General features: G+C 50.3%; 1 non-coding gene across 1 annotated transcript in view; it reads right to left on the bottom strand.

Annotated features, from left to right (window-relative positions):
• Positions 1–177, bottom strand: part of LOC143187920 (small subunit ribosomal RNA) — a 1921-nt gene extending 1744 nt beyond the window's left edge. Inside the window, exon 1 of the ribosomal RNA XR_013003370.1 lies at positions 1–177. This exon is cut by the window's left edge and continues 1744 nt beyond it. This is a non-coding gene — a ribosomal RNA (small subunit ribosomal RNA).
• Positions 178–10000: the final 9823 nt, after the last annotated feature.

Below are 10000 nucleotides of genomic sequence, written 5' to 3'. Positions count from 1 at the left end.
TTGCATGTATTAGCTCTAGAATTACCACAGTTATCCAAGTAAATGTGGGTACAATCTAAGGAACCATAACTGATTTAATGAGCCATTCGCGGTTTCACCTTAATACGGCACGTACTGAGACATGCATGGCTTAATCTTTGAGACAAGCATATGACTACTGGCAGGATCAACCAGGGAGCGAGCTTCGTAAAGACTCCTCCTCCTCTCCTACTTCACCATCGTCGTCGGTTTCACTTTTGCAGATCACCGATCGACGACACTCTCTTTTCTCTCTAGTTTCTAATTTTCGAGACAAGAATTATCACACAGAGAAATTTCCACGAAACTATTCTCTCCGTCGTGATACTTGAGCTCCTTCGGCAACGATCCACCAGCCTTTCACACACAATTCTTCTTCATATGAGAGTGAAGAATCACAGAACATATCCTTCCACAAAAATATTCCTGTGAACTTCCTCTCTCTCGGATCGAGCCGCCCTTTCACACAATTTCCAGAGCCAAGCATCACAGTGATATCTTGCTCGCACGTCACTACTCCTTTCTCATCTTTTACTTTCAATCAATTGGGATTGCACACCTCAACACAATTCAGATAGATCCACAATTTTTCGTGTGCACAAATATCCCACAACACATGTTCAGAAACTCGTGACACGAACAGCAAACTCATGTGATCCACAGTATTAAATCTTTGCTTTTGCGTGTCACGTAAAGATTGTAACTTCGACCAGGAGTCTCGGTTCATTCATTTATTTGACAATTCCAACATTGGTGTCGGACCTCGACAAGCACGAATCACACACGCCGTTGGTCATCCATCGGTAAGCACGTACACCGGACCTCCGCAGAAAACTCTACGGAGCGGTATACGCTCGCGCTAAGCATCCATCGTACAGGCACGTAAACCACTCACGCTGGTCACTGACGACGAAGCGCGTATCAAGCACGCTGGGCAAAGTCGACAGAAGCGCGTAATAGTGGCATGCCGAAACATATCGAGATAGCGCGTTAAGCGTCGTGCTGGGCATAGCGAGCTGGCGCGGAATGTGCGCGCTGCACATATCGAAAATCTGACACCTCTTGATATTTAGGCTTTCCATTCTCACGTAAGCCCGGCGCCCGCCTTAAAGACGGAACGTTTCGTTCAGTTTAAATAAACTCATTCGCTCGGACAAAGAGTTGATGCTCAGTAAGTACGAGTATACACGCTAGTGCATACAAGTCACCAACGTCCAAAGGACGATTACCACATAAGGGCCATTCGGTCTTAGACACCGACCCGTGGTCATGCTGTGTAGAGAAAGATCCGGAACGTAAACCGTTCGAAGACACTCGAGATACAAGATCCCGAGGAGCGGTGGACTGCTTCTCGACCGAGATCGTAGAATAGCCACGCGCCCAGCGATGCCTCGACGGTACGCCCGGACCGACGCTTCTCTTATAGATACCGAGTGGCCGGCCGAGAGGCCGGCGACGGCCGACCGTAGCCGCGCGGCCTTACGGTGGGAACTCGCCGCGCGTGCAGCACTCCCGGCCGGTACGCTGCCACTTAGACTCGGCAGATGAACACGTACACATACGAGGTCGTCTAAAACTAACTTAATACTAAACTGCGGACATTATACTGCTATAATCACAAACTTTCAACATGTTTCAACCACATATTTTAAGACTATATACATACAAATATAGCAATATTGAAAATATTCTAAGTCCCCGTTCGTGTCGCTCCGGAACCGAATGTCGACGGAACGAAATGACAACGGTAGATCCTTATTCCTGGTGCTCGTGGCTCTCTAAAACCATACACTTGTTCTCCTCTGTCTCTTACCTGTGTCGAGATAATCGAGAATCATGGAGCGTTCGTGTCGCTCCGGAACCGAAAGTCGTCGGATCGAAACGAGAACGTTAGATCCATATTCCTGATCGTTGAGGCACTCTAAAACTATTAGGCTGTTTTGCTCTCTGATGCCCGTGGACCGAGAGAACGTAGAATAACGGAGCGATCGTGTCGCTCCGGAGCCCGAGCGAAAAAATTCTAAGTCCCCGTTCGTGTCGCTCCGGAGCCCGAGCGAAAAAATTCTAAGTCCCCGTTCGTGTCGCTCCGGAACCGAATGTCGACGGAACGAAATGACAACGGTAGATCCTTATTCCTGGTGCTCGTGGCTCTCTAAAACCATACACTTGTTCTCCTCTGTCTCTTACCTGTGTCGAGATAATCGAGAATCATGGAGCGTTCGTGTCGCTCCGGAACCGAAAGTCGTCGGATCGAAACGAGAACGTTAGATCCATATTCCTGATCGTTGAGGCACTCTAAAACTATTAGGCTGTTTTGCTCTCTGATGCCCGTGGACCGAGAGAACGTAGAATAACGGAGCGATCGTGTCGCTCCGGAGCCCGAGCGAAAAAATTCTAAGTCCCCGTTCGTGTCGCTCCGGAGCCCGAGCGAAAAAATTCTAAGTCCCCGTTCGTGTCGCTCCGGAACCGAATGTCGACGGAACGAAATGACAACGGTAGATCCTTATTCCTGGTGCTCGTGGCTCTCTAAAACCATACACTTGTTCTCCTCTGTCTCTTACCTGTGTCGAGATAATCGAGAATCATGGAGCGTTCGTGTCGCTCCGGAACCGAAAGTCGTCGGATCGAAACGAGAACGTTAGATCCATATTCCTGATCGTTGAGGCACTCTAATACTATTAGGCTGTTTTGCTCTCTGATGCCCGTGGACCGAGAGAACGTAGAATAACGGAGCGATCGTGTCGCTCCGGAGCCCGAGCGAAAAAATTCTAAGTCCCCGTTCGTGTCGCTCCGGAGCCCGAGCGAAAAAATTCTAAGTCCCCGTTCGTGTCGCTCCGGAACCGAATGTCGACGGAACGAAATGACAACGGTAGATCCTTATTCCTGGTGCTCGTGGCTCTCTAAAACCATACACTTGTTCTCCTCTGTCTCTTACCTGTGTCGAGATAATCGAGAATCATGGAGCGTTCGTGTCGCTCCGGAACCGAAAGTCGTCGGATCGAAACGAGAACGTTAGATCCATATTCCTGATCGTTGAGGCACTCTAAAACTATTAGGCTGTTTTGCTCTCTGATGCCCGTGGACCGAGAGAACGTAGAATAACGGAGCGATCGTGTCGCTCCGGAGCCCGAGCGAAAAAATTCTAAGTCCCCGTTCGTGTCGCTCCGGAGCCCGAGCGAAAAAATTCTAAGTCCCCGTTCGTGTCGCTCCGGAACCGAATGTCGACGGAACGAAATGACAACGGTAGATCCTTATTCCTGGTGCTCGTGGCTCTCTAAAACCATACACTTGTTCTCCTCTGTCTCTTACCTGTGTCGAGATAATCGAGAATCATGGAGCGTTCGTGTCGCTCCGGAACCGAAAGTCGTCGGATCGAAACGAGAACGTTAGATCCATATTCCTGATCGTTGAGGCACTCTAAAACTATTAGGCTGTTTTGCTCTCTGATGCCCGTGGACCGAGAGAACGTAGAATAACGGAGCGATCGTGTCGCTCCGGAGCCCGAGCGAAAAAATTCTAAGTCCCCGTTCGTGTCGCTCCGGAGCCCGAGCGAAAAAATTCTAAGTCCCCGTTCGTGTCGCTCCGGAACCGAATGTCGACGGAACGAAATGACAACGGTAGATCCTTATTCCTGGTGCTCGTGGCTCTCTAAAACCATACACTTGTTCTCCTCTGTCTCTTACCTGTGTCGAGATAATCGAGAATCATGGAGCGTTCGTGTCGCTCCGGAACCGAAAGTCGTCGGATCGAAACGAGAACGTTAGATCCATATTCCTGATCGTTGAGGCACTCTAAAACTATTAGGCTGTTTTGCTCTCTGATGCCCGTGGACCGAGAGAACGTAGAATAACGGAGCGATCGTGTCGCTCCGGAGCCCGAGCGAAAAAATTCTAAGTCCCCGTTCGTGTCGCTCCGGAGCCCGAGCGAAAAAATTCTAAGTCCCCGTTCGTGTCGCTCCGGAACCGAATGTCGACGGAACGAAATGACAACGGTAGATCCTTATTCCTGGTGCTCGTGGCTCTCTAAAACCATACACTTGTTCTCCTCTGTCTCTTACCTGTGTCGAGATAATCGAGAATCATGGAGCGTTCGTGTCGCTCCGGAACCGAAAGTCGTCGGATCGAAACGAGAACGTTAGATCCATATTCCTGATCGTTGAGGCACTCTAAAACTATTAGGCTGTTTTGCTCTCTGATGCCCGTGGACCGAGAGAACGTAGAATAACGGAGCGATCGTGTCGCTCCGGAGCCCGAGCGAAAAAATTCTAAGTCCCCGTTCGTGTCGCTCCGGAGCCCGAGCGAAAAAATTCTAAGTCCCCGTTCGTGTCGCTCCGGAACCGAATGTCGACGGAACGAAATGACAACGGTAGATCCTTATTCCTGGTGCTCGTGGCTCTCTAAAACCATACACTTGTTCTCCTCTGTCTCTTACCTGTGTCGAGATAATCGAGAATCATGGAGCGTTCGTGTCGCTCCGGAACCGAAAGTCGTCGGATCGAAACGAGAACGTTAGATCCATATTCCTGATCGTTGAGGCACTCTAAAACTATTAGGCTGTTTTGCTCTCTGATGCCCGTGGACCGAGAGAACGTAGAATAACGGAGCGATCGTGTCGCTCCGGAGCCCGAGCGAAAAAATTCTAAGTCCCCGTTCGTGTCGCTCCGGAGCCCGAGCGAAAAAATTCTAAGTCCCCGTTCGTGTCGCTCCGGAACCGAATGTCGACGGAACGAAATGACAACGGTAGATCCTTATTCCTGGTGCTCGTGGCTCTCTAAAACCATACACTTGTTCTCCTCTGTCTCTTACCTGTGTCGAGATAATCGAGAATCATGGAGCGTTCGTGTCGCTCCGGAACCGAAAGTCGTCGGATCGAAACGAGAACGTTAGATCCATATTCCTGATCGTTGAGGCACTCTAAAACTATTAGGCTGTTTTGCTCTCTGATGCCCGTGGACCGAGAGAACGTAGAATAACGGAGCGATCGTGTCGCTCCGGAGCCCGAGCGAAAAAATTCTAAGTCCCCGTTCGTGTCGCTCCGGAGCCCGAGCGAAAAAATTCTAAGTCCCCGTTCGTGTCGCTCCGGAACCGAATGTCGACGGAACGAAATGACAACGGTAGATCCTTATTCCTGGTGCTCGTGGCTCTCTAAAACCATACACTTGTTCTCCTCTGTCTCTTACCTGTGTCGAGATAATCGAGAATCATGGAGCGTTCGTGTCGCTCCGGAACCGAAAGTCGTCGGATCGAAACGAGAACGTTAGATCCATATTCCTGATCGTTGAGGCACTCTAAAACTATTAGGCTGTTTTGCTCTCTGATGCCCGTGGACCGAGAGAACGTAGAATAACGGAGCGATCGTGTCGCTCCGGAGCCCGAGCGAAAAAATTCTAAGTCCCCGTTCGTGTCGCTCCGGAGCCCGAGCGAAAAAATTCTAAGTCCCCGTTCGTGTCGCTCCGGAACCGAATGTCGACGGAACGAAATGACAACGGTAGATCCTTATTCCTGGTGCTCGTGGCTCTCTAAAACCATACACTTGTTCTCCTCTGTCTCTTACCTGTGTCGAGATAATCGAGAATCATGGAGCGTTCGTGTCGCTCCGGAACCGAAAGTCGTCGGATCGAAACGAGAACGTTAGATCCATATTCCTGATCGTTGAGGCACTCTAAAACTATTAGGCTGTTTTGCTCTCTGATGCCCGTGGACCGAGAGAACGTAGAATAACGGAGCGATCGTGTCGCTCCGGAGCCCGAGCGAAAAAATTCTAAGTCCCCGTTCGTGTCGCTCCGGAGCCCGAGCGAAAAAATTCTAAGTCCCCGTTCGTGTCGCTCCGGAACCGAATGTCGACGGAACGAAATGACAACGGTAGATCCTTATTCCTGGTGCTCGTGGCTCTCTAAAACCATACACTTGTTCTCCTCTGTCTCTTACCTGTGTCGAGATAATCGAGAATCATGGAGCGTTCGTGTCGCTCCGGAACCGAAAGTCGTCGGATCGAAACGAGAACGTTAGATCCATATTCCTGATCGTTGAGGCACTCTAAAACTATTAGGCTGTTTTGCTCTCTGATGCCCGTGGACCGAGAGAACGTAGAATAACGGAGCGATCGTGTCGCTCCGGAGCCCGAGCGAAAAAATTCTAAGTCCCCGTTCGTGTCGCTCCGGAGCCCGAGCGAAAAAATTCTAAGTCCCCGTTCGTGTCGCTCCGGAACCGAATGTCGACGGAACGAAATGACAACGGTAGATCCTTATTCCTGGTGCTCGTGGCTCTCTAAAACCATACACTTGTTCTCCTCTGTCTCTTACCTGTGTCGAGATAATCGAGAATCATGGAGCGTTCGTGTCGCTCCGGAACCGAAAGTCGTCGGATCGAAACGAGAACGTTAGATCCATATTCCTGATCGTTGAGGCACTCTAAAACTATTAGGCTGTTTTGCTCTCTGATGCCCGTGGACCGAGAGAACGTAGAATAACGGAGCGATCGTGTCGCTCCGGAGCCCGAGCGAAAAAATTCTAAGTCCCCGTTCGTGTCGCTCCGGAGCCCGAGCGAAAAAATTCTAAGTCCCCGTTCGTGTCGCTCCGGAACCGAATGTCGACGGAACGAAATGACAACGGTAGATCCTTATTCCTGGTGCTCGTGGCTCTCTAAAACCATACACTTGTTCTCCTCTGTCTCTTACCTGTGTCGAGATAATCGAGAATCATGGAGCGTTCGTGTCGCTCCGGAACCGAAAGTCGTCGGATCGAAACGAGAACGTTAGATCCATATTCCTGATCGTTGAGGCACTCTAAAACTATTAGGCTGTTTTGCTCTCTGATGCCCGTGGACCGAGAGAACGTAGAATAACGGAGCGATCGTGTCGCTCCGGAGCCCGAGCGAAAAAATTCTAAGTCCCCGTTCGTGTCGCTCCGGAGCCCGAGCGAAAAAATTCTAAGTCCCCGTTCGTGTCGCTCCGGAACCGAATGTCGACGGAACGAAATGACAACGGTAGATCCTTATTCCTGGTGCTCGTGGCTCTCTAAAACCATACACTTGTTCTCCTCTGTCTCTTACCTGTGTCGAGATAATCGAGAATCATGGAGCGTTCGTGTCGCTCCGGAACCGAAAGTCGTCGGATCGAAACGAGAACGTTAGATCCATATTCCTGATCGTTGAGGCACTCTAAAACTATTAGGCTGTTTTGCTCTCTGATGCCCGTGGACCGAGAGAACGTAGAATAACGGAGCGATCGTGTCGCTCCGGAGCCCGAGCGAAAAAATTCTAAGTCCCCGTTCGTGTCGCTCCGGAGCCCGAGCGAAAAAATTCTAAGTCCCCGTTCGTGTCGCTCCGGAACCGAATGTCGACGGAACGAAATGACAACGGTAGATCCTTATTCCTGGTGCTCGTGGCTCTCTAAAACCATACACTTGTTCTCCTCTGTCTCTTACCTGTGTCGAGATAATCGAGAATCATGGAGCGTTCGTGTCGCTCCGGAACCGAAAGTCGTCGGATCGAAACGAGAACGTTAGATCCATATTCCTGATCGTTGAGGCACTCTAAAACTATTAGGCTGTTTTGCTCTCTGATGCCCGTGGACCGAGAGAACGTAGAATAACGGAGCGATCGTGTCGCTCCGGAGCCCGAGCGAAAAAATTCTAAGTCCCCGTTCGTGTCGCTCCGGAGCCCGAGCGAAAAAATTCTAAGTCCCCGTTCGTGTCGCTCCGGAACCGAATGTCGACGGAACGAAATGACAACGGTAGATCCTTATTCCTGGTGCTCGTGGCTCTCTAAAACCATACACTTGTTCTCCTCTGTCTCTTACCTGTGTCGAGATAATCGAGAATCATGGAGCGTTCGTGTCGCTCCGGAACCGAAAGTCGTCGGATCGAAACGAGAACGTTAGATCCATATTCCTGATCGTTGAGGCACTCTAAAACTATTAGGCTGTTTTGCTCTCTGATGCCCGTGGACCGAGAGAACGTAGAATAACGGAGCGATCGTGTCGCTCCGGAGCCCGAGCGAAAAAATTCTAAGTCCCCGTTCGTGTCGCTCCGGAGCCCGAGCGAAAAAATTCTAAGTCCCCGTTCGTGTCGCTCCGGAACCGAATGTCGACGGAACGAAATGACAACGGTAGATCCTTATTCCTGGTGCTCGTGGCTCTCTAAAACCATACACTTGTTCTCCTCTGTCTCTTACCTGTGTCGAGATAATCGAGAATCATGGAGCGTTCGTGTCGCTCCGGAACCGAAAGTCGTCGGATCGAAACGAGAACGTTAGATCCATATTCCTGATCGTTGAGGCACTCTAAAACTATTAGGCTGTTTTGCTCTCTGATGCCCGTGGACCGAGAGAACGTAGAATAACGGAGCGATCGTGTCGCTCCGGAGCCCGAGCGAAAAAATTCTAAGTCCCCGTTCGTGTCGCTCCGGAGCCCGAGCGAAAAAATTCTAAGTCCCCGTTCGTGTCGCTCCGGAACCGAATGTCGACGGAACGAAATGACAACGGTAGATCCTTATTCCTGGTGCTCGTGGCTCTCTAAAACCATACACTTGTTCTCCTCTGTCTCTTACCTGTGTCGAGATAATCGAGAATCATGGAGCGTTCGTGTCGCTCCGGAACCGAAAGTCGTCGGATCGAAACGAGAACGTTAGATCCATATTCCTGATCGTTGAGGCACTCTAAAACTATTAGGCTGTTTTGCTCTCTGATGCCCGTGGACCGAGAGAACGTAGAATAACGGAGCGATCGTGTCGCTCCGGAGCCCGAGCGAAAAAATTCTAAGTCCCCGTTCGTGTCGCTCCGGAGCCCGAGCGAAAAAATTCTAAGTCCCCGTTCGTGTCGCTCCGGAACCGAATGTCGACGGAACGAAATGACAACGGTAGATCCTTATTCCTGGTGCTCGTGGCTCTCTAAAACCATACACTTGTTCTCCTCTGTCTCTTACCTGTGTCGAGATAATCGAGAATCATGGAGCGTTCGTGTCGCTCCGGAACCGAAAGTCGTCGGATCGAAACGAGAACGTTAGATCCATATTCCTGATCGTTGAGGCACTCTAAAACTATTAGGCTGTTTTGCTCTCTGATGCCCGTGGACCGAGAGAACGTAGAATAACGGAGCGATCGTGTCGCTCCGGAGCCCGAGCGAAAAAATTCTAAGTCCCCGTTCGTGTCGCTCCGGAGCCCGAGCGAAAAAATTCTAAGTCCCCGTTCGTGTCGCTCCGGATTGCTGAGTCGAATTGTGTGCAAGTGCCAGCGGCGTAGTGTTTCTTCGGCCGTTGCGCAGTATTGCCGGCGGGGTATCGTTTCGTCGTTCGTGGTGTACGACTAGTGGGATATTTACCTACGTATAAATAATCTGCGCATGAATGGCGGGAGTATTTAACGGGTGCGTTCGATAGAGAATATGGTCAAGTACACGGTCGTATTGGTCCGATTTGTTTCAACGAGATTCCCTCTGTCCCTATCTTTTTTTTTCTATGCCGACGTTCTATATGCCAGCGGCGTATTGCTTTCTCGCCTACTGCGTACAAGTGCCAGCGGCGTATTGTTTTCTCGCCTACTGCGTACATGTGCCAGCGGCGTATAGTTTCGTAGTTCGCTGTGGCCGACTAGTCGGATGTTTGCGCGCTTATAAACAATGCGCGCAAACGCGGCGGGAACGCGCACCGCGCGCGTTCGATAGAGAATATCGTCAAGTTTACGTTGATATTGGTCCGATTTGTTTCAACGAGATTCCCTCTGTCCCTATCTTTTTTTTTCTATGCCGACGTTCTATACGCCAGCGGCGTATTGTTTTCTCACCTACTGCGTACAAGTGCCAGCGGCGTATTGATTTCTCGCTTACTCCGTACATGTGCCAGCGTCGTATAGTTTCGTAGTTCGCTGTGGCCGACTAGTAGGATATTTACGGACGTATAAATAATCTGCGCATGAATGGCGGGAGTATTTATCGGGTGCGTTCGATAGAGAATATGGTCAAGTACACGGTCATATTGGTCCGATTTGTTT

The sequence above is a fragment of the Calliopsis andreniformis genome, unplaced genomic scaffold (assembly GCF_051401765.1).
Source record: "Calliopsis andreniformis isolate RMS-2024a unplaced genomic scaffold, iyCalAndr_principal scaffold0412, whole genome shotgun sequence".
Lineage (NCBI taxonomy): Eukaryota > Metazoa > Arthropoda > Insecta > Hymenoptera > Andrenidae > Calliopsis > Calliopsis andreniformis.
This window is presented reverse-complemented; position numbering and strand designations above follow the sequence as displayed.